General features: G+C 42.5%; 1 long non-coding RNA gene across 1 annotated transcript; it reads right to left on the bottom strand.

The window, feature by feature from the left end:
• Positions 1-2,234: 2,234 nt before the first annotated feature.
• On the bottom strand, positions 2,235-11,949 carry LOC121101299. Its single transcript, XR_005833289.1, has 3 exons — positions 11,757-11,949; positions 6,616-6,914; positions 2,235-2,836 (listed from the first exon to the last, which is right to left on the bottom strand). It is a non-coding gene; the product is annotated as an uncharacterized LOC121101299 (long non-coding RNA).
• Positions 11,950-24,552: the final 12,603 nt, after the last annotated feature.

The raw sequence follows: 24,552 nt of genomic DNA, 5'->3' as shown, positions 1-24,552 counted from the left end.
ATGCTGTGCGTGCCTGAACGTGGTCTCCTTGTACTCTCTCCTGGGTAGCGCTCCATAAGCCACAGCCTGAAAGGGCTCTCAAAATTTCCGGATTCTCTCTGGAAACCACCCCCCTGGGCCTTCTGAAAGGCTGCACCCCTGGAAAACACGAGGAAAGCTGTAGTCAAACAATTACTGGGAAAGCTTTTGTTTGGGCTGAAGTCTGTTGTCAGCCTGTCTTCTCCTCTACTGCTGTGTAACCCAATGTGTGTGTTCATCATGTGTGATTTTTTTAAAAAAGATTTTATTTATTTGAGAGAGAGATTGGGAGCGTGCAAGCAGGGGGAGGGGCAGAGGGAGAGGGACAAGCAGACTCCCTGCTGAGTGCAGAGCCTGACTCTGCTCTATTTCAGGACCCTGAGATCCTGACCCGAGCCAAAGGCAGACCTCTAACTGGCTGAGCCACCCAGGCGCCTCTCATTATGTGTGATTTAGATATTTTTTCCTTTGAGGGTGGGGGATGTTTTTCCTCTTAAATTGATGGCTTGATTTGTTATTGTTATATATAGAGAGAGAACACATGGTGGGGGGCAGTGGGTGGGTGGAGTGGGGAGAGACAGGGAGAGAGGGAGAGGGAGAACCTTAAGTAGTCTCAGTGCTCAGCACAGAGGCAGTCTGGGGCTCGATCTTACGACCCTGAGATCATGACCTGAGCCGAAATCAAGAGTCCAATGCTTAACTGACTGAGCCACCCAGGCACCCCTTGATTTGTTTTTCATAGAAAACCATCAATAGGGAGAGCCTGGGTGGCTCAGTGGGTTAAATGTCTGCTGTCAGATGGGGTCATGATCTCAGGGTCCTGGGATCCAGCCGAGCCCCGAGTGGAGCTCCCTGCACAGCGGGGAGTCTGCTTCTCCCTCTCCCTCTGCCCTTCCCACCACCACATCCCCTCTTCATACTCTCTCTCTCTCACAAATAAATAAAATTTTAAGAAAAAGAAAAGAAAACCATTAACAGTACAGAAGAGCATACATAGAGAAGATTGTCTTCCTTCAACCTCTCTTATCTCCCAGTTCCGTTCCCCAGAGGCAGCCGCTGCTACTGAGTGACAAGACAGCTGTCAGTCAGTCACTTTTGAGGCTTCCCAATACACAGAAGACCGAGACCCAAAGCTCCAGCAGGGTCTCCAAAGCCCGGCCCAGCTGTCTAGTCTTCCCCCGAGACACATTTTTCCTTAGTTTTTGCTCCAGCCACACTGGCCTTCCCTCCATCCCTACTTTGGGACCATCCATGGTGGCTGCTGGACCTGAGAGCTCTCCCCTCTTCCTTTGTCCAGCTAAGCCCCCCAGGTCTTCATTTACATCCGACTTCCTCAGAGGGGCCTTCCTGACTTCTCTAAACTGTCTCTTCCTCCACATTTCCTGTGGAGCATCTTCTTGTGGTTATAGATTTATTTGAGTGACTGTGTATTTAATGTCTGTCTCCAGCTACACTATAAGCTCTCTGAGGGCAGGGACTCCAGCTTCCCACACAGATGGCATGGAATGTCCTGCACACACTGTTTGATTTACTGAGGGAAGAAATGTAGTCTTGAATGAATATTTGGTTAGAGGGAGGCAATTTTTTTGTGTGTATTTTCTGATTTTTAACTTTAAAAATTTTATGGAAAATCCCCAATGTATGTAAAAGTAGGACCACTACATCAAACCTCTATACACATTATCTGGATTCACCAGTGGTCAAGATTTTGCCACATGTGCATAATTTTACCCTCTTTTACTTTACTTGTTCCCTAGCCTTCTGAGGATATAGAAACGTTAATGATAGCTGCCTTTTATTGAGTGTTTACTCCGTGCTGGTAACTGTGTTACATGTTTCTAATAGGTGGTATTATTTAATCCTCTCAACAACCCTGCTGAATGGGCATTATTATCCCCATTTTAGAGATGAGGAAACTGAGACAGTATAAGTCACTTTGTGCAGTGTCCCCAACTCAGTGGATGGAAAAGCTAGGATTAGAAGCCAGGTCTCTGACTCCAAAGTCCAGATTCTCAACCACCAAAGTGCTTGCTGTGGACTTCATAAGTACATGTCTCTCTCACCTGCCTTCCTTCTTGATACCTATGGACTTGAAAAATGTTTGAAGCATTTTTATTTTGCCTACGCTGTAAGGGAAATGTTCTCATGTCTGTGAAAGGAGCGCGGCAATTGGCCTTATTATTCCCCTATAAAAACACCAACTCAGCCAATAAATGTTTATTGAAACCTTTTTTTACTTACCAAGCACTGGGTTGAGAGCTAGGAAAACAACAGTGAGAAAAAAATAAATACTGTTCTTGCTCTAGTGGAGCAGAGTCAAGTCCAGGTCCTCCAGCATTAATTCAGATAGTTTGTGGTTGAATCCAGCCTATGTAAATATACTCTTGGCTTTTCAGCTGAGGCTGTGGGTTAAGACTAGGAGAAATAAGATGAAGAGTTCATAAGAGTCGACTCCACTGTTCAGAGATCTCCTCTGTGGGACTCTCATCTACTTTTTTCTTTCCCTCTGCTTCATGACTACCTGAAGCAATACTGCTTTCATTTCTTATTGGGCAGAGGAAGGATAAAAATCTGTAACTCAAAATTACTGTGATGGCTAACTAGGGCTGCCGTGTACTGTTATGCAGTTAGTGTACTGCACAAAGACACCTGGTTGAGGAGGCTGGTTGGAGCTGCATCCAGCCTGAGTCCCATGTGCCATGCTAAGACCCTGGCCCGAGGCTAGACATCCCTGAGGAAAGGGTGCCTTCTTCCCCCAGGCTTCCCACTGCAGACCCACAGAGGCATCACGTGGCTTGAGGTGGCCCTCTTGGTAGAGCTAGGAAAAGAATGGAAAGGGAGAGAGTTAAAATTGCCCTGTCACATTGAAGTTTTGTGAAATTTACCATTTGTGCTCTTCGTGTCTCCCACTGACTCAGTGGAAGTCCCATCGGAGGGATTTCAGGTCTTTGTTTTTTAATAGACATTTCTTTTCTTTTTTAAAAAGAATTTATTTATTTATTTTAGAGAGAGGGAGAGAGAAAGCATAAGTGGGGGGTGGCAGAACAGGAGGGAGAGGGAGAGAGAGAATCTCAAGTAGACTCTGTGCTGAGCACAGAGCTGGATGTGGGGCTCGATCTCATGACCCTGAGATCATGACCAAGAGTTGGATGCTTAACTGAGCTGCCCAGGAGCCCAGACATTATTTCTTAGAGCAGTTTAAGGTTCACAGCAAATTTGAGTTGATGGTACAGAGATTTCCCATATGTATACTTTCTGCCCCCTCACGTGCATTGCTTCCGTCATCAACATCCCCCACCAGAGTGGTCCATTTATTATAGTTGATGAGCTTACATTGACATATGATTATCGCCCAAAGGCCTTAAGATTTTGATGGCAGTAAGAATGCAAGTATTGGTTCAACATAGGAAATCCATTGGTTCAACCATATCGTGGTTAAAAGCATAAGATTTAAAGGGTATATATTATGGCTTAAGAAACTTCCTGCCAGGGGTGCCTGACTGGCTCAGTCAGTAGAACATGTGACTCTTGATCTTGGGGTAATGAGTTTGAATCCCACATTAGGGTGGAGATTACTTTAAAAAAAAAAAAAGAAAAAGAAAAGAAACTTCCTGCCAGCACGTAACTGGAAATAATGGGAAGAAACAGTAATAGTTTTCAATTATCGGTTCATTTCTTAGACTTAGTTTCTAGAGTTGAGTGGATCATCTCATCATAATGATGAACAAAATAGGGGCACCTGGGTGGCTCAGTTGGTTAAGCATCTGCCTTCTGCTCAGGTCATGATCTCAGGGTCCTGGGATCTAGCCCCGTGCTGAGCTCCCTGCTTAATGGGGAGTGTGCTTCTCCCTCTCTCTCCTTGGCTCCCCACATCCCCAACTCATGCTCTTTTTCTCTTCCTCTCAAATAAATAAAATCTTTAAAAAATGATGAAGAAAATAATAGTTACAAAGCCATCTATGAATTTTTTAAAAAAGATTTTATTTATTTGACACAGAGAGAGAGAGCCAGGGAGCACAAGCAGGGGAAATAGCAGAGGGAGTTGGAGAAGCAGGCTCCCCGCTGAGCAGGGAGCCTGACGTGGGGCTCCATCCCAGGACCCTGGGATCGTGACCTGAGGCTAAGACAGAGGCTTAGCCAGCTGAGCCACCCAGATGCCCCAAAGCCATCTATGAATTAACCCAAAGGTTTCCATTTTAAAAAATTGAGATTTACTTGAAATGTAACATTGTGTAAGTTTAAGGTATACATGTTAATTTGATATATTTATATATTGCAATATAGTTGGCATTGTACTGTTAGCTAAAACCTCTAATAACGTCATATAACTATCATTTCTTTTTTCCTGGTGAGAATAATTAAGATCTAGTCTCTTTGCAAGTGTGATGTTTATACTACAGTATTGTTCTCTATAATCACGATGCCATGCATTAGATCTCCAGGACTTATCTACTAGCTGCTAGTTTGTACCCTTAAACAACTATCTCTCCTGTTTCCTCATTTCTCAGGCTCTGGTGATAACCATTCTATTCTCTGTTTTTATGAGTTTGGCTTGTTTGGATTCCACATTTAAATGATACCATAGAGTCTTTCTGACTTATCTCACTTAGCATAATGTAGTCAGGTTCTATCCATATTGTCACCAATGTCAGGATTTCCTTCTTTCTCATGGCTGAATAATATTCCATCGTATATATGTATACCACTTTTTCTTTATCCATTCATCCTTTGACAGATCCTTGGGCTATTTCCATATCTTGACTATTGTGAATAACGCTACATGTAACTCTTCAATACCCTGTTTTTGTTTCCTTTGGATATATTCCCAGACGTGAAATTGCTGGATCATATGGTAGTTCTATTTTTAATTTTTTGAGGAAGCTTCATACTGTTTTCCATAGTGGCTGTGCCAATTTACATTCCCACCAGCAGGGCACAAGTGTTCCTTTACTCCACATCCTTGCCAACACTTGTTATCCTTGTCTTCTTGATGACAGCCATTCTAGTAGGTGTGAGGGGATATCTCATCATGATTTTGACTTACATTTCCCTGAATATTAGTGATATTGAGCATTTTTTCAAGTACCTGCTGGGCATTTGGATGTCTTCTTTGGGAGGAAAGTTTATTTAATTCCCCTGCCCATTTTTAAATTTGTTGTCTCTTTATTATTGAGTTATATGAGTGCTTTATATATTTTGGATATTAACCCCTTATCTTATTATTATTGTGTATGATAGTATCAATAATTTTAATTTAGTGAACACAGATATGTGCAGGGCCTTGTACTAAGAATGTTATACACGTTGCTTTATTTCATTCTCCTCAAAGTCTTATAAGGGGGTGTTCTTATCTCAGTTTTATACATAGGGACACTGATGTTTGAGTTACTCAAGGTCATTTAACAAAGAAGTGGCTAAAAATGGGGCTTGAACCTGGTCTATTTGACTCCAAAACCTGCACATCTTACCACCATCTTATGCTCCTGTTTTAGGAGAAGAGATCTATTCAGTTAGCTTTCAGGTCTCGATCCTGACCAGAGCACCCACCACACAGATTTCAGACTTCCATAAAATATTTCCAGTCTCCTTCAATTTAGAATCTTTCTCAGCTTTCCTTCCTTAAATATCTGTTACCCTCATCATGTATAACTGATGGCCAGGAATCCTTCTTGAGGAGTACAACTGACCACTCTTTCTTAGTGTAACCACGACTCACACTGATGTCACAAACCCCAAACCAACCCTGGCCTTTTATCTGTGTTAACCTCAGCCAAAGCTCTGACCTAAGAATATACAAAATCTCATAGGATTTTTCTCTTTGACAGTATCTGCACTGATGCCCATAAGGGAGGGCAGTAATTTAAAAGGACTAAGACAAGAAAGTTGTGTGTAATTTAGTTTGGAGGGGATAAAAGAGACTTCAGTTGAACAGGATGAAGAAGGTAATAGTAGGACTTTGGGGCAGGAGCTAATGTCACTGAGACATGGTTTTCATGGTCCTGAGATCACAAGTATGATCAAGAGTTGACTGTAATTATTTTTTGCTTTGGGTTCAAGGGAGATTAATTAGATAATTCATTTGCAATTCTTAAGTGGCATGGCATTTTATTTCACCTTTTCTTCTAAGGAGCCCATAGCTTTTATAAGACAAACTAACCTGTAATAATAACTCCCATTTGTTTTGCTCTTATCCTTTACTATTTCGGGCACTTTATAGACCTTTCATTTAATCCTCACAAACACCCCATCAGTACCTGCATTTTACAGAAGACAAGAGGGAGGCCCAGAAATGGTAAATAACTTGCTCAAGGAAACAGAGCTAGTAAGTAGCAGAGCCTGTATTCAAATCCAGGCAGCCTGCCTCCAGGCTGGGCTCTTAACCTCTATTCCCCGTACTCTTGAATTCTTGTGGTGGGGGCACGGGGAATAAGGAAGCCTATGCAATCCATTTTGCATATAGAGCTTGTTAGACTGCAAATGCTTGGAATGCGTCTTGCCACCTTTTTGTTTCCAAGACTAGGGGTTTTCCCCAAACACTCTTGGCCTCTGTCCCACCTTCACTCCCCCCCCCCCCCCCCCCCGGGAAGATGGAGTTACCTGAATGGGAGGGGACAGGAGCATGCGTGGCCTATCTTTCTTCTCCCATTCTTTCTTTGGGTTGCAGTCTGCCTGTAGAGACTACACACTTTGATCTGCTCCTCCATGGGCAGGTCTCCCCTGTGGGGTGAGGATGGGGAGGCCTTAGGTGGTCCAGTGCTCCGGAGTATTTAAGGCTGCCTAACAGCTTCAGTGCGAGGAGGCTTCTTACTTCACATAAACCCAGTCTTCATATCAGCTTAATAGAGAGGATACTTTGAACCTTAACTGATTGTCCTTTGTTTTACTTCTCAGTTGATCTGCAAGTCAGATGGAGAAGAGAGGTGTTGTATGTCCTTATCACACCCTCCCCCAGGAACTACTGAGGGAAATAAATAAAGAAATATAGATAAATAATAAGATATCATATGAATTAAAGACTCTTGATGTAGCATCCAATGAATCCACCCCCTTCCAAGGTGATCAGTCCATCAGTTAAGCTAAAGGGACCAGAGCAGGTACTTGGCTTACATCATCTCATTTAACTCCTTTAACAATCATGTGAGGTGAGGTTTATCATCTCTGTGTTATTTATAGGGAATTTATATCTTTTTCGGTCAGAAAATATTGGGTATGGCCCATAAGCCAGGCTTTGTTTCAGGAGGCTCAGAGAAGTAATGAGAATTGCTCAAGGTTGTATACCTGGTCAGTGAAAGAGCTAAGATTTGAACCCAGATCTGACCAACGACACAGGTTTGGTATTCCTTGGAGAGAAGGGAGGGTGGGAACAAATAAAAAAGTGATAATAAACATGTATTGAGCCCCGATTTTATACCAGTGTGTAACTGTACCACTCAACGCTTGTAGGGCGTTATCTCCTTAAATCCTTGCATCACTCTTATAAAGTAGGTATGGTTTTCCTCATTAAGCACACAAAGAGCCTGAAGTTTAATGATGTTAAATAATTTTCCGAAGGCTACACAGTAAATGGCAGAGCTCCAGTTGGAAACCAGGTTCTTCTCATTCCAAACCTTGAGTTCCTGAGAAGTTTGTTTTTCTGGAGCTTACAAAGGTAGTTGGGAGACATAGACTCTGATATAACATCAGAGCATCTTTTTTTCTTTTTTTAACTTTTTATTTTTTTAAGATTTTTTATTTATTTATTTGAGAGAGAGAGAGAGAGCACCAGCGAAAGAGGGCACACAAGCAGGGGGAGTGGGAGAGGAAGAAGCAGGCCTCTCAGTGGAGCAGGGAGCCTGATGTGGGGCTCGATCCCAGGACTCTGGGATCACACCCTGAGCCAAAGGCACACGCCCAAGGACTGAGCCACCCAGGCACCCCTAACATTAGAGCATCTTGAAACCATTAATTAACAAGGGTAGGTCAACCTGGTGGGTGTGCGTGGAGGTCCTGAAGGGAAGAGAGGGAGGGTAGAGGAAGTGGTATGAGAAAAATGGGGGGGAGAGTAGAGTGATCAGCATTGGGTAGGTTCACCCAAGCTTGCTGATACGTGCTTGATGATGATGAAGAAAAATATCATGGCAACTTTGAGAATCAGGGAGAATTTCTGAATGGCATGTCTTTGTGTGTGGTAAATCATTTGTAAGAAAGAAATAAAACAAAAGCAGCAACAACAAAACCCCATCCTCTCTGAAAGTGGGGAACTGCCCTGGCATGGAGATTGCGTCTCTCTAGGTCTTAAGGATTTTGTTTGGATGAGACTCTGAAGACCCTAGATTTTGCCATGGCTTTCTGTTGACTAATGGTGACAATGTGAAGTCATTTAATTTTTCTGGGACTTAATATTCTTATCTTTAAAATAGGATGGGGCACCTGGGTGGCTCAGTCAGTGAAACAGCTGCCTTTGGCTGATGTCATGAACCCAGCATCCTGGGATTGAGCCCATGTCGGGCTCCCTGCTCAGCGGAGACCCTGCTTCTCCCTCTGCCTGCAGCTCTGCCTGCTTGTGCTCTCTATCTCTCTGTCAAATGAATAAATACAATCTTTTTAAAAAATGAATAAAAAAAGTAATAAAATGAAGAAAGAATATGTGCCCTCCGAAATTCCATCTAGCAATAGTATTCTTTTTCCTCCCCAGCAGGGCAGTGAAGAATACTAGTTTTTCCCAGAATTTCTGGCACATAGATGATGGTCAATACCTATTAGTTGAATTGAACTAACTAAAGGCACTAATTGAAAAACAGATTCCCCTGCAGAGTAAGCATGTCCTATTTGCTGTATTCTTGTTGCCTATGTTCCATATTTCATCTGTCCCTGCTCAGAGTTATCAAACTTGTCATTTCCTTGTTGATGAAACCTCTCCCCACACATCACTCTGCTTCCCTCATTCTAAATTCTGTCTAGAATGGGCTTAATCACTCTATAAATCCCTTGCATTCTTAATTCTTCATACATAGTCTTCTGATTTCCTAGTTTTTAGCTACAGCTGAATTGGCTACATGCTTATTCCACATTTTTAATTTAATGGATGTGTGGAGAGTCTCATTTCCTCTCTCTGTACCTGAACAAATATCTGCATGGAATGTGTGAATGAAACCACATGATTGAAGGAGTTAACATCAGGGCAGCAGGCTTTAACCGAAGGCTTAAGTTTTGATAGTGACACCTTCTTCAAAGTTGATTTTTTTAAGAAAGAGTATACAACGATAAGGGGTGCCTGGGTGGCTCAGTTGGTTAAGTGTCCAACTCTTGATTTCACCTCAGATCATGATCTCAGGGTCATGAGATTGAGCCCGTGTCAGGCTCTGTGCTGAGTGTGGAGCCTGCTTGAGATTCTCTCTCTCTCTCTGCGTCTGCTTTCTGCCTCCTCGCCCCCTGCTCCTGTGCGCATACGCTCTCTCTCTCTCACAAAAAATAAATAAATAAATAAAGAAAGAAAGAAAGAATATACAGTGATAAGAATAGCATTTCAAAGAGGGAAGATTATTCCATATGTTTGGCTTAAACAGATTAATTTAGTATTATATAGATAAAATAACCATGTATTTGTTATAGAATTTTTCACTTTTCTTCCATATAGCTTAGCAGCATACATGCATAGCCTAAATTTCTTTGCTCACAATTCTACCTTGAAAAAGATCACTTTCATCTAGTCTTCTGAGATTAGGTCAGAACCTTGAAATCCAGTTATTTTGGTTGTTTGTAGCTAGTGTGGCAGGCACTCTTGTTTGGCCTCCATAGCTCCAGTATCCCCTTATTTCTCACTATCAGACTTACAGTTGTGTTTAAGACAGTATGTCTCTTTAAGAACACGTTCCTTCCCAGACTCCTTTGAGGCTAGAGTGGCCACAACCCCAATCTAGCCAAAGAGATATTGGTAAAAGTTTCCTATGTAGGGCTTCTAGCAAAGCCATTTTTTGTTTTTCTGATAAAAAGAAATGAGTCCAATTGGCACATGCGTTTTGTCCTTTACCCTTCCCTTTCTTTCTGCCTGGACTATGAATGCCATATTGGAGGGGCAGTAGCCCAGCTTTTAATTCTGAGGAAGAACGTCAGGCATTAAGAGTGGCAGAGAAAGAAGTTAGAAGGAGCCTGGGATTTTGCTGACTTCCTGGAAATGAGGGACCAGATCTGGTCTGGGGAGGTTTCTCTGAGGAGCTGAGGTCTGAGCTAAGACTAGAAGGATGAACAGGAATTGATAAGGCAAAGGCGGTAGATGGAATGAGAAGAAGCAGCATGTGTAAAGACGTCAAGGCTGTAGGGAGGAGGGCACTTTTGAGGAACTGAAAATAGTCCCCTGTGACTGAAATATTGAGCACAAAATTAGGCTGGAGAAGTAAATGGGCCAGATGATGGAGGGCCCTGTGGTCAGTTTTATATTAAGGACCTGGGTATTTGTCTTAAGCACAATGGAAAGTCATTGACAATTTTAAACCCATAGCGATGACCTGGCCAGATTTAAGTTTTAAAACCCAAATGCCATTCTATCCGTATGACCTAGGATGGATTGGAGATATGAGGCTGGAGTTGATGTGGGGAGGCTGGTTAAGATACCAGACAGAAGATGGTAGACGAGGTGAGAGCTGATGATAGCTTGGATTCATGGGGTGGCAGTGGAGATGGAGGAAAGTTGTGGGGTTTGAATACTATTAAGTAAAATCGGTAAGACCTGGATTAGACACAGTGGTTGACCGGTGGGAGAGTTCAAGGAGGACCCCTAGATTCTGGCTTGTAGAATTAGATGTCTGGTTGGGGGTTGGGTGGCATTTACTGACAAAGGAAACATGGAGGAGTCCTGAGTTGGGTGGGGGCACTATAATGAATTTCCTCTGAACATCTTGATGGTGAAAGCCTTGAGACACCCATGTGAATAAGTCATGTAGCAGGTGTTTGTAGAGGTCTGGCACACAGCGAAGAGGTCAGGGCTGGAGGTATCAGTGTGTAGATGGTAGATAGAGTTATATATCATGGATCATTTAAGGAGAGAAGAGAAAGTGAAAAGAGAAGGAGGCTTAGGACCAAGTTGATGTAAAGATGAATAACTCTGTTCTCGTCTTCAAGAAGCTTGTAAGAAGCTTGGTAGAGGTGATGAACTACATACATATGTATGTAATTACAGTATAGACAGAAAAGGACTTATATTCTACCAATGTCATTAATGATGCATCCAGAAGAGAGTAATACTATACCAGCTAAGGGGATTAGAAACTGTTTCATGGAGAAGCATTTAAGAACGTCTCTGTTGGATAGCTGGAATAAAATGAGGTAGATGAGGGGAGGAATGAGCTTCCAGGTTGAGACTTGACAAAAGGTTTGAAAGCTGAAAAGCAAGACACATTGGGGGAACTTCAGGGTTTTCAGTTTATCTAAAGATGAGATATAAGTAGGGGAGTCATGAAAAGGTGAGCTGGAGCCAGAGTGGAGAGCCGTAAATGCCAGGCTGAGATACTTTACCTGTACAAGTGGGAACTTCCCTAGCTAAGGTTTGTGTGTATGTGGAGGAGAAGGTGACATAATGAAGCAGTGGTTGAAGAAGACTCCTCTAGTTTCCCATGTGAGGTGCACTGGAGAGTATTGATATTGGAGGCAGGGAGACCAAGTAGGAGGCTGGGGAGAAGTATCTCAGAGATTGTTTAAATGCCACAACTTAGCCCACTCAGTTAGTGCAAGTAAAAAGGAAATTGAGTTAAAAAAATGAATACCTTACGGAATGCATTCCTGAAAGTCCAGTTGGCTCACAGGAGATGAAGAGTCATCAGGCTCTCTTCGTGTCTCTCTCTCCTTGTAGACACATAGTCTCTTGCCTTTGCATTTCTCAGCAGTATATTCTTTGTAGACCAGTTTTCTCTGTGAGACTCTTGGCTTCGGCTCTCCCTTTATCAAGATTTGCATGAGGGTTGGGTTGCCATAACATTTGCTCTGACCTGAATTCACTAGATCTTATAGCCCCAGTGTCCACCATCATTTGCCACTGTCTCTACAATGATCATGGTATGAAGACACGCTCTATCTTTGGGTGACAAAGCAGACTCCAAATTGAAATCCTGGTCACAGTCAATATAATAATATAACATCTCCTTTTCACATTTCGTGTTGATGGAACACCATGGTATTTGTACAGATTTGCTGGCATGATTTGACTCATATTGTTTCTACATTTGTGCAACAGTAGGTTATTACCTGTTCCCAGAATGAGAGAAGGAACCATGTTTGTCTTATCTACCACAGTATCTATTGCTATGTAACAAATTACCCCAACACTTGCTGGTTTAAAGCAACAATAGATATTTATTATCTCACACTTTCTGTGGGTCAGAAATTTGGGAGAATCTTGACTAATGGCCATGGCTTGGGGTCTTTCTTGAAGTTGCAGTCAAAGTGTTACTGGGGTTACAGTCATCTGAAGGCTTAATTGAAGCTTTCAAGATGGTTCCCTCACAAGGCTGTTGGTGGAAGGACTCCGTTCCTCACCATGTGGACCTTTGCGTAGGGTTGCTTGAGCATTGTCATGACATGGCAGCTGGTTTTCCCCAGAGTGAGTGATCCAAGACAGATCAAGGAGGAAGCCACATTGTCTTTTATGACCTAGTCTAAGAAGTCATAGTGCCACTTTTGCCACATTTTGTTTGTTAAAAACAAGTCACTAAGTCTCACCCACACTCAAGGGCAGAGGAGTTAGCTCTATCATTTGAAAAGATAATTGTAAAAGAATTTGCAGACATATTTTAGAATCACCACAACCACTATAACTTCAACACCTGGTACAGTGTCTGATACATAGTGGGTGCTTAGTAAAGGTTTGTGAAGAGAATGATTTTTCTCTCTTCCAAATTTGGATTCACTAGCACTGAGAAACAGACTCCAAGCAGCCACACTAAGGGATGGCCATTTGAAGCTTCACTCAGGTTTAATGTATTCCATAATGTTGTCCCATCAACAAGTGTTTGGGCCATTTTGAGAAGTTGCCTGGTCATTCACACAACATACGAGCTGCTGGATTCCTTTAAGTATCAGTACAAAACTGGAAAAAGAGATTCGAAGTCTCAGAGGTACATGAAAGGTAAGTTTTGCTAGTGAACTAGAACTATAAATGAGTATTTATCTCTAGTATAATTGTTGTTGGTGGTGTTGTTTGAGGTGCAGCTACTTTTTACTTCTTTGAAGACTTGGGATCACTGATGTGTGTAAGACCAAGTAGGTCAGAGTGGGTGCAGTGAGAACCCAAATCCCATACAAACCGTGGTGGAGGGAGAGCAGAATGGCATTCTCTAAAAGTTTTTTTTTTTTTTTAAGATTTATATTTATTTATTAGAGAGAGAGAACACTCACCTGCGCACACATGAGTGGGGGGAGGGGCAGAGGGAGAGAGAGAGGGACAGAAGCAGACTCCCCAATGAGCATGGAGCCTGACGTGGGGCTTAATCCCACAACCCTGAGATCATGACCTGAGCTGAAATCGAGTCCACGCTTAACCGACTGAGCCAGCAGGAGACCCTCTTTTTTTTTTTTTTTTTTAATCCCTAGTATTTCAAGAGAAAAGAAGGTGAGTGGTAGGTGTGGCAGCAATGGATGTGCGCCACTCGGCTGTCCCTTCAAGAAAGACCCCCGAGCCTCAGCTGGGAGGAGCGCACTTAGTTGCATCCACCCTTGATTTGGAGTGGTGGCTGTGCTCTTCCCAGGCAGCCCTGAGCCTGTGACAGAGCATGGTGAGGGCAGGGCTAGCTTTTTGTCTAATGTGGGACTTCTTGAATGCGCAGTGTTTGTGCTCCAAAGCCCCGTTTTGAGACCAAAGCCCCGGCTGAGACTTTGTCAGATCTGTGATCTGAGGCTCTCCCTGCCCAGTCCTGCAGCCTCCTCCAGCATCCTCCTTTATCTTTCACAGCTGCCTCCCTCTCCTCAGTAGCCTCTTGCACTCCTAACTCCATCTCAGCATCGTGGAGGAGCTGAGCGGACGCGGTAGGGATGGTGTAGAGGGCCTGTGGTCATAGTAACCATGGAGCTTGCTGTAGTAGAATGCAATGGTTGAGTGCTTTGGAGGCAAATAGTTCTGGGCTTGAGTTGGGCTTGTGTTATCTATTAGCTTTGTGACATTGGACAAATGACTTGAGCTCTTTATCTCTAAGTTTCCACATTGGGAAGATGGAGATGATAATATAAATCTACCTCTCAGATTTGCTGGGAGGATTAAAAAGTACTCAGCATCTTGCATGATTGAAATAGGCAAAATTCTTAGTTGTAAGCAACGGAAGCTATCAGATTTATCAAAACAGAAAAACAATGAACCACAGAGATGGTGGGCAGCTCCCAGAATTCCTAGAGAGGCTAGAGAAGTAGCTCAGAAAACAGAACAAGGGCAGCAGCCAGGGCCATAGTCAAAATCAGTGTAGTGAGGACGCTGCTGTTGCCACCCACCATCACTGGATGCCTCAGGGGGCCTCATTGCCTCTGTCACTGTCATTCCCAGTGGTGCGCCCCAGACCCTGACCCTGGCCTTGCTGCCACTCTTGCTGGAAATGTGTTGTGGCTGTCCCTGACCACACTCACCCAGCCATCAGAATGGCTTCTCTGCAGTCCTCGAGATCCTTTCTCCTTCCCCCCATGCTCCCCTCATCCCCTTCTGCTTCCTTCACCTCCCTCACCTTCCTCCCCCTCTCCGCCTTCTCTTTTTTCTCCTTCTCTTTTTCAATCTCTATCTCCTTCTCATCTCTAGGTCTGTCTCCATTATCTCTATTTCTCCTCTTCCCTTTCCCATCCTCCCACTTCTCTATCTCTCCTCTCTCATCTCCTTCCCTCATCTCTGTCTCCATCACCATCTCCAGCTCTCACCTCTGTCTCTATCTCCATTTCTATCATCTCTATCTCTGTTTCTCCTTCAGCCTTTCCCTCTCCATTGGCTCACTGTCCTTGTCAGGTAGCTGTACCAAATCTTCCTCATTAAAGAAATATGTGACCCAATTATCTCACTTTAACTTGCTTTCTATCCTTTTCTTTCCTTCTCTAAACTTCTAAAAGCCTATTTTTCTTACTCACATCTTATTTACTCCACCACAGCCGGCCTCCATCTCTTTCACTCCACTGAAAATACTCTTCCCAAGGTCAATGATGACCTCTCTCTTGCTTTGTCAGAGGTCACCTTTTCTGTCTCCCTACTTGACTTCTTAGAAACATCTGATTTTGTTGACCATGACCTCCTTTTGAAATTCTTTCTTGTTCTTGGCTTGGTGTTGCCATGCTTTTCTGGCTTTCCTCCTTTCTTGGACCTCACCATCTGAATGTGGTTTGTACACTTTTCATTCTATTTACCTTCTGTATTTATTGTAGGGCTGTCATAAGAAAGTACTACAAACTGGGTTGTTTAAACAATAGTTACATTGTCTCACAGTTATGCTTGAAGTCAGAGATCAAGATGTTGGCATGGTTGGTTCCTTGGTTTGTAAAAGCATCACCCTGATGTCTTCCTCATTGTCTTGTGGTGTTCTCCTTGTGTGCATGCCCCTGTGTCTAAATATCCCCTTTTTATAAGGATACCAGTCATATTGGATTCGCCTCCCTTCCCCTAGACCTCATCTTAACTTAATGACATCTCTGTGACCCTAGTTCCCAAATAACATCACATTCTGAGGAATGGGGGGATTGGGATTTCAACATATGGCTTTGAGGAAGGGGACACAATTCAACCCATAACACCTTCTAAGCATTGTGTTCCCTTGGTCTCGTCCTTAGCTCTCCCTGAGAAGCTTCATCCAAACCCATAGCTTTAACTACGACACTATCCCTACAGTGAGGCCACATACTCTAACTTAATCCTCTCCCACTGAATTCTGGTGAGATGGATCCAATTACTCAGTGGCTATGTTTGGAGATTCATAGGACTCTTTAAACTTATAATGTCCTGGGGTGTTTGGCTGGCTCAGTCGGTTAAGCATCTGCCTTCAGCTCAGGTCATGATCCCAGAGTCCTGGGATCAAGCCCTACATCAGGCTCCCTGCTCAGCGGGAAGCCTGTTCTCCCTCCCCCTCTCCCCCTCCCCTCTGCTCATGCTCCCTCTCTCACTCTGCTCTCTCTCTCTCTCAAATAAATAAATACTTAAAAAAATAAATTTATAATGTCCCAAACTGAATTTATCTTTTCCTCAAAGTTTCACATTCTTCTGAGTGTCCTGACTCAGAGATGGGCTCCATCACCCCCTGGCTCCTCCAGCCCACCTTGGAAATTATCCTGAAGGCTTGCTCTAGCTTACCAGCTCCTACCTGCTTTCAGTCAAGAGATCCTGTCAGTTCTGCTTTTCCTATAGCTACCACATGGCTCATTTCTCTCTTTTTTCCTTCTATCACTACCTTGGTTTAGTTTGTGTCTCTTTTAGCTTGAATTATTATGAATAATTTATTCATATATAACAGCAGGAATTTATAGAGTGCTTACCATGTACCAGGCCCTTACATAAGATACCTTCTAGTCCTGCTCCTCTTCAATCTGTCCTGATTCCAGAAGGACCTCTATAAACACAAGTGTAGCAGGTATAATAAATGTTTAGTCTCCCAAATTCAGCTGATGAAGAAAAATATAACTTTTTTCTATAATTCAATTTAATGATTATTTTAAACTTCTATTCTGATGGCAGAAAACATAACTGAGTCAATAATTCTTGCATTGTGCCTTTTTATTTACTATTTCTTAATATTATAATTCTTAATCTACTACTACTAATATTGAGACTGTCATAATTTTTATTGGCAATATAGTGTTCCAGTATATGAACATTTATTCAGTTGCCTATTTATGGACCTTTAGATCATTTGTGGTCTTTTGCTATTACAAAATTTGCATAAATGTGTCCATATAACTGTAGGATAAAATCTCTGAAATGGAAATCCTGGATCGAAGGGTATATACATTGTAAATTTTGGTAGCTATTGTTAAGTTGCCCTCTGAAGAGCTTGTACCAATTTATACTCCCACAAATAGCATATGAAAATGCCGTTTCCCATCATCACTATCAATAATGGGTATTATGAAACTTCTAAATACTTGTCTTATTTTGTCTTAGTTATATTTCTTTAATTATAAGTGACAATGAGGGACACCTTTGTGGCTCAGTCGTTTAAGTGTCTGCCTTTGGCTCAGGTCATGATCCCGGGGTCCTGGAATCAAGTACCGCATTGGGCTCCTTGCTCAGTGGGGAGTCTGCTTCTCCCTCTGCCTGCTTCTCCCGCTTGCTGCTCCCCCTTTGTGCACTCTCTCTCTCTGACCAATAAATAAATAAAATTGTAAAAAAAAAAAATAAGTGAGGATGAGTATTTTTTTCATTATATACTGTTTTTAAACCTTTATTTCCCCACCAAATTTAATATGAATGTCTTTTCATTTAAATAAATATTCATCACTCCAGATGTACTTTTACAAGTTTAGTTTCTAGTTACAAATCTATAAGACCACACCAGACAGAATCTTTCTTGAAATAAGAATAAAGTGTTTGTGACTAAGAACTCCTAGGTGGATTCTAAGCCTTAGAATAAACAATAAGACAAGAGTCTAAGCCAGAAGTTCCCAAAGACATATAACGTGAACCAAATTCAAGTTATATATGTAATTTTAGATTTTCTAAGAGCTACATTAAAAAGGTGAAAGGAAACAGATGAATTTAAGTCAACAATATATTTTTAACACAACGTATTCAAAATAGTGTCATTTTGATATATAATTGATATAAAATTAATGAAACATTTTACATTCTATTTTTGTTCTAAGTCTCCTAAATCTAGTGTGCATTTTACTCTTATAAAACATCTCATTTTGACCAGCCACAGTTCAAGTGCTCAATAGCCACATGAGGCTGGTGGCGACTGTGTTAGGACAGAGGAGTTGTAAAGAATCTTCTTAATGCATAGAAGCTACAGCTAACACGTAAATAGCTTAAACTTGAGTATGACAACTTGCCTAGTGTTTTGAGGCCAAGTTCAGTGCCTTTTAGAGAGGAGGTACTCAAAGTTTATTTTTCTAATTGAGTTATTTTTATTTTTTCAATTGAATGTTCATACTTGTTTTATGTAGATATGGTCAAAATACCTCATTGTAGCAATGAATCATTTTGTTAGTCACGAAACAAAAAACAATTCATACATTTTACTTTGTTTCTCAGAAATGAGAGATGTTTTAAGAATGTGTTTTCATAAGATTTGCCAAAATTTTTCATCACACAATAGCTTTTTTTTTTTTTCCCTCTTCCTTTTGGACAATTATTGAATTGATGAAGCTTTTAAGATAGGTAGGAACAGATGTGTTGACTCAATTTGGGAGGCAGAACATTTTTACTTGAAGAGAAGCCCTCAGGGAAATGGCAGTCCTCTATGGGTGTTTAAAAAATCGAGTTGTAGGAAGTCCTGAGTCTTGAGCAGATGTTGTGATTGAAATTAAGAGCCAGCAGAGCTTGGGGAAATGCTGAGATCCTCCAAATACCACAATGCATAGTTAGGACCAGACTCCCTAACTTGACATTTCTTAAGAGGATTTACATTTTAATTAGTTGCCCAAAATTTGCCCTTACAATTGGTCCTTTAAGCAAATGTTAATCCCATTTACTTCTCTTTAATTTTAATGCTCCAAAATCTGCACAGTTATGTAGGTGTTTTATAATACAATGTGAGATGGAGTGCCTGGATGGCTTAGTCAGTTAAGCATCTGCCTTCGGCTCACCTCATGATCTCAGGGTCCTGGGATCGAGCCCTGTGTGGAGGCCCTCCTCCCTGCTTGTGTTCTCTCTCTCTCAAATAAACAAATAAAATTCTTTAAAAAAAAAGTTTAAAAAAATAATATGATGTGAGAAAGAAATTATTTTCTTTTCCATTTTTGGGGAGGAAGGGAGGGAGGGAAGGGGAGAGGGAGAAAGAGAGAGAGAGAATCTCAAGCAGGCTCCACTCCCAGTGCAGAACTCCACATGGAGCTCTATTTCAGGACCCGGATGGAGATCATGCCCTGAGCCGAAATCAAGAGTCGGATGCTTAACCAACTGAGCCACCCTGGTGCCCCAAAGTTATTTTCATTAAAATGATATTAATGTTCAATGCAAACATGGGGGCCCTAACACATTAGAAATGGACTTGGAGAATAGCAGCTGGAAAAGCCCTAAATACCACCTCATTTAATTCAATCCAAACCATTCCTCTTAAAAATTTAGAAGACAAACTCAGAGAGGTGGAGACACCTGCTTAAATCACATAGCAATTCAGAGGTCTGGATTTTGGGCTCTCTGTTTCTCCATAGTATGAGCATTATATTAACAGTTACTGAGCATTTACTACGTGCTAGGTGATTGATTTTCATAGATGTCACCGATTCACAAAATCTTTGCAATAGAAAGTATTTCAAATTTAAAAGAAAAAAGCATTGCTCTTTTCTAACAATTTTTTTCTTGAAACTTCATTTGTTTTCTTAAACAGAAGTTGCTGAAGCATAAGGTATCCAGAGTCAAATCTGCCGCGGATTCTTAGGTATACTTCACTGGGCTGTGTTTTGATGGCTAAATAAGCAATAACTTATTCACAGCTCAAGCCCTGTGTGTTTCTATTAAGGTTGCAGAGAGGTTTGGAAAGCACAGCTTTTTCCCCTTTTTCCTTCCTTAGTTTGTTCACTAATATTTTCTTCCCTCTTTTCCTTCCTTTTTGCCTTCCCTCCCTCCCTCCCTCTCCTCCTCCCCCACTTTGTCCTTCTCTCCTTCCCTCTCTTGTTCCTTCCTTCCATCCTAAAGTGATGGTACTAAGGGCATTTTCTGTCAAGATTCCAAACTTTTTTTGATTTGTCTTGGACACAGAGAATATTGGGCATGCAAGGGTCTTAGGCATCATCTGAAGAGAAGCAGAGGCCCAGAGAGGTAGGGAGTTTTATCTGAGGTCAACTAAATGAAACTGTACCGAGGTCAGAAAACTACAGCATAGGAGCGCCTGGGTGGCACAGCGGTTAAGCGTCTGCCTTCGGCTCAGGGCGTGATCCTGGCGTTCTGGGATCGAGCCCCACATCAGGCTCCTCCGCTATGAGCCTGCTTCTTCCTCTCCCATTCTCCCTGCTTGTGTTCCCTCTCTCCCTGGCTGTCTCTATCTCTGTCGAATAAATAAATAAAATCTTTAAAAAATAAAAAAAGAAAACTACAGCATAGCAGGAATTCAGTCAGCTTGAGTGGAAAGCTGTCAGAATAGCTAAGGTAATGTCTCATTGCTTCTGGAGGTGTCAGTCCTTTTTCTTTAATAACATGATTCAGTCTCAAACCAGCAAGTTCTGTAGCTTCATGTGAAAGAAGCCAGGATCCCTTGTCAGCAGCCTCAGAATGAAAAGCAAATCTCTAATCATACTCAGTACTTCAAACTCCCTCGAGTCGAGGTCCAGGTAGCCAATGGGGCTTACACAGAGTAGGTTCTCAGAAACACAGGGTCTGGACTTGGAAATACACATGAAAGGAAAAAATGACTTTTATTAACCTGTGCTTTAAGGCTCTTTAAATCACTTGACTGTGTGGAATAAAACCAACACATCGAGGGGCACCTGGGTGGCACAGCGGTTAAGTGTCTGCCTTCGGCTCAGGGCGTGATCCTGGCGTTATGGGATTGAGCCCCACATCAGGCTCCTCTGCTATGAGCCTGCTTCTTCCTCTCCCACTCCCCCTGCTTGTGTTCCCTCTCTCGCTGGCTGTCTCTATCTCTGTCGAATAAATAAATAAAACCTTAAAAAAACAAAACAAAACAAAAAAACAAAACATTGAGAAGCGCTAGGGAGGGAAAACTTGAAACTGGTTTTGCATGTTGGAAACCCGGCGTGTCAGCTCCATGGTCTTCAGCGACAGGCTGGTGAGCTTCTCGGCACCAGCACATTCACTTTTCCATCCCAGTGATGGCAGCAAAGGAATCTCCAAAGTCCATTTCTGGGCCTTACTTACTTCTCTTGTAAAACAAAAAGATTGGTCCAAATGGCCAATCGATCTCTAGAGTGCTACCATGTGACTCTATAATCATATTAAAATAATAAAAGGATATGGGATTCATTAATTTTTTATCATCCTGATTTTTTTTCCCCTCCCAGTTTGTGGCTTGACTGAACTGGCTGAACTGAGGGGAATACCTTTGATGCTCTAAATTACCTGTAGAGATTTTATCTCACAATTTCCCCCCAAAGAATGTTAGGGCTGCTGCATTTCTCAGAGATCCTTGCCTAGAAAACAATCTAGAAGCAAAACACTATTAGAGATTTAGGGGTGTTTTGTGGAATGATCCCCAGTGTGCTCAGAATAAAGCCAAACTCCTTTCCGTGGCCTGCAAGGCCCGTGTCTGACCTGGCTCCTCTGTACTTCCCAGGCTTATGTCATAAGCCTGTCTCTTCCTTGTTTAATTTACTGTGGACACACGGCCTTCCTTTAGCTCCTGAAGGCACCATGTTCTTTCCTAACTCAAGACCTTGATATGGCCTGTTTTCTCTGCTGAAACTCTCTTCCCTCACCCTTGGTCTGCTTGGATGACTCAGGCCTAAATAGCACATCATCAGGGAAGTGACCACCCCATCCAAAACTGAAATCAGGCCACCCTGTCCTTTTCTCTTCAGAGCACTCAATATACTTTGTGATTTACACGTATTTGTATGTTTACTTTAATACCTGTCTCCCTAACTAATCCTTGAGGGAAGGGGCTAGTTCTTTCTTTTTTTGCTCCTATATTTCCTAGCACAGAGTAGGCCGTCAGTAACTATTTGCTAAATTAGTGAATGAATGAATGCACTCACAGAAAATTCCCAGCACAGTCAGCTCTTATTGGTTGTTTATATATGACACAATTTATGAGAACCACTTAGTGAAACTGTGTCTCTGACCTTGTTCTGACATCGTGGAAATAGCTATTGGTCCTTGGGTAAGTTGGCAACATTTCCAATGTGTGTTTATCCAGACTGAATCAACCTCTTTAACGACTCTGTGGGATGCAATGTGAGTTGCCCCAATGTGAGTTCTTGGTCAACTGCAGGGATGTTCTCTTGGCCAAGAAGATACCTGAGATTTCGAGTTTGAACTAAAGTATCCTTAAGAGAAAGATCAAGTGACTCTCCAGTGCCCGAGATCGTCAATGAATAAAAGTCAGAATTAAGTCATATGTGGAAATACTACACAGTCACCTGACTGCAGTCGGTTTTACTCAGTCGTTGCTGGAGCCTCATGGAAAAGGGCTTATTTATTAAGAATGGAATCGTTCTTTTAAAATTCTGTAGCAATCATGTCTCTCTCTCTCTCTTTTTTTTCTTCCAGTCCATGGAAAGTGTTATCTCAGGCAGCTCTGTGCAGGAAGTTGGGTTTATCACTTCCTCACAGTTGCAGTTTGTCTAGGACTGAACTACATGCTATCAGATTACATCAAAATGTAGGCCTTTGTGTGTTTAACTCATCAAAGGAGTGGACCCTCAGGACTTGATATCACTTCGCTGCATATGCAGCCATGTAGCAAAACAAAGCCTATCTAAACAGGACAGAACTATTTCTGTTGTGTGGCGGCTCCGCTAGCTCGAACTTGCAGAAATGGTCGGGTTTCAGGTGTCTGCAGTGTTTCACTTCTTGTTTTTATATTTATCTCTTTTTAGAATTGCAGTCATTTGCCTGGTTGTGTGCAAGGAAGAAAACCCAAAATATTACCTACAGGGGAGGAGACAAGATTGCTCCAATCCCCAGAGTCAGTTGGAGGCAGCACTAACCTTTACCTCATCGGCTTGATTTTCACTTGAAAGCCGAAGGTGCTGTGGCCATAGTCTGGGCTCTGGACTGGCCACACAGGGGGTCTGAATCCTGGTGCCTCCGTTGCCTGGTTGTCTGTCCTCGGGCAAGTTATTTTACCTCTGTGAGCTTCATTCCTCCGTCTGAAAAATGGAAAAATAATAGCACCTGCCTCATCGCCTTATGATATGGAATAAATGATAGGGATTAAATAATGTGTGGCAAGTGCCTACGGGCTGGCCTCACCGTAGGAGGCGTGCTGGTCTTGTAAAGCACCCGGGGTACCGCAGGCCACACCATGCTCTGCAGAGTGGCAAGGCAAGCTGGTGGCGCAGTCCCAGGCTCGCTCAAGTTTCTCAGGCTGCACTTCCACCTTTGGGGCCTCATTGCTAGTTTCTTCTCCGCGGAGTTCCCTCTTCTCTGCGGTGGGCTGGCTGCCAGATGCTGCCTCTATTGGCAGCCACAGGAAGCCCATGCAACTGTGAAGTAATACTTCTGCCCCAGGGCTGGCTCCGCCCTGGTGACCAAGGGTTTTAGATCTGCTCAGCCAACTCCTTTTAATGTCTTGCCTAAAAAGGACTTCTCACCCAGCTCGGCTGCACTGGGCGACGGCTGACTGCCCTAGAGGGCCCGGACGAACAGCTTTCGGGGGATAGAAATGGTGAAGGGATCTTCGACCTCCCAGCCCCATGTCTCAGGAGTTGGGGGCACCATCTTGCAGCAGCTCTCCCATGTGATGATCATTTACCAAAATCACAAGTCAAAGGAAGACGGATGGGCTTGATTCTATAAAATCCCTCCGAGCCAATGGAGTATAATGAGATACTCTTAAAAAAATTATTTGCATCAAGGCAGTATGCAAATTTTCACAGACCTATGACTGGAAAGAAATTAAGTTACACCTAAAAAACTATAATTTAAGAAGGTAAATGTTTTCTCTTTTCCTTTTTTAAAATCTGAAACCATCCTAAATAGGAAATTGAAACAAGCATAATGCTTTATTGCTTCTTTATACTTGGGTTATTCACTGATGGTTCCCTACCTCATGGTTTCCTCCCTTCCGGCTTCCGAGGTAGCAGATGCCCTGTGAGCCACACTTCACCTCAGTTGTTCAGATCACTTCAGAACCACAACCACCCTCCTTTTGGTGCCAACTGGCTTTGGGTTGGTGTCAGAGGTTCTCATCCAGTGGATTTTGCCTCTCTGCCTGGCCCCTTAGGGTGAGCTCTTCGGCTATCTCTTTAGCTTTTGTCCCTAGATGCTGTCTTTGGAATCCCCTTCATATGCCACAGGGCCAGCTCCATGTCACCCTCAGGCTCTGCACAGGAGACAGGTTCCCAGGCGGGATCTAGCCTCTTGGGCTCCACGTTATCTGGGAAGAGTTGAGACATTTGACTTTAGCTCTCTTAGAACAGTAGTGAATACTAATGGAAGACCAGATCTTCCTGTTGCTAGATTAGCTTAAAATATTTTTTAAAATTGCAAAAGCAATAAATACATAAACACATGCATGCACACACACTCCTAAACACAGAAATATACAAAATTTAAAGTTGAAGGGCTTCATATCAACCTCCTAGTGATAATTCTTTGTTATATACCATCCCAGATTTATTTCAGTACATATTAAAGCATTTTACTTAGCCAAAAAAAATGAGAATGGAACGCATAACTACTTTTCTGCAACTTGCATGTTTTCCTTAACAGTATATCTTGAATAGATTCAAATGCCAGTGTACACAGATTTATCCCATTATTTTGTATGA

Source organism: Ursus maritimus, unplaced genomic scaffold (genome assembly GCF_017311325.1).
Source record: "Ursus maritimus isolate PB19 unplaced genomic scaffold, ASM1731132v1 scaffold_7, whole genome shotgun sequence".
Taxonomy (NCBI): domain Eukaryota; kingdom Metazoa; phylum Chordata; class Mammalia; order Carnivora; family Ursidae; genus Ursus; species Ursus maritimus.
This window is presented reverse-complemented; position numbering and strand designations above follow the sequence as displayed.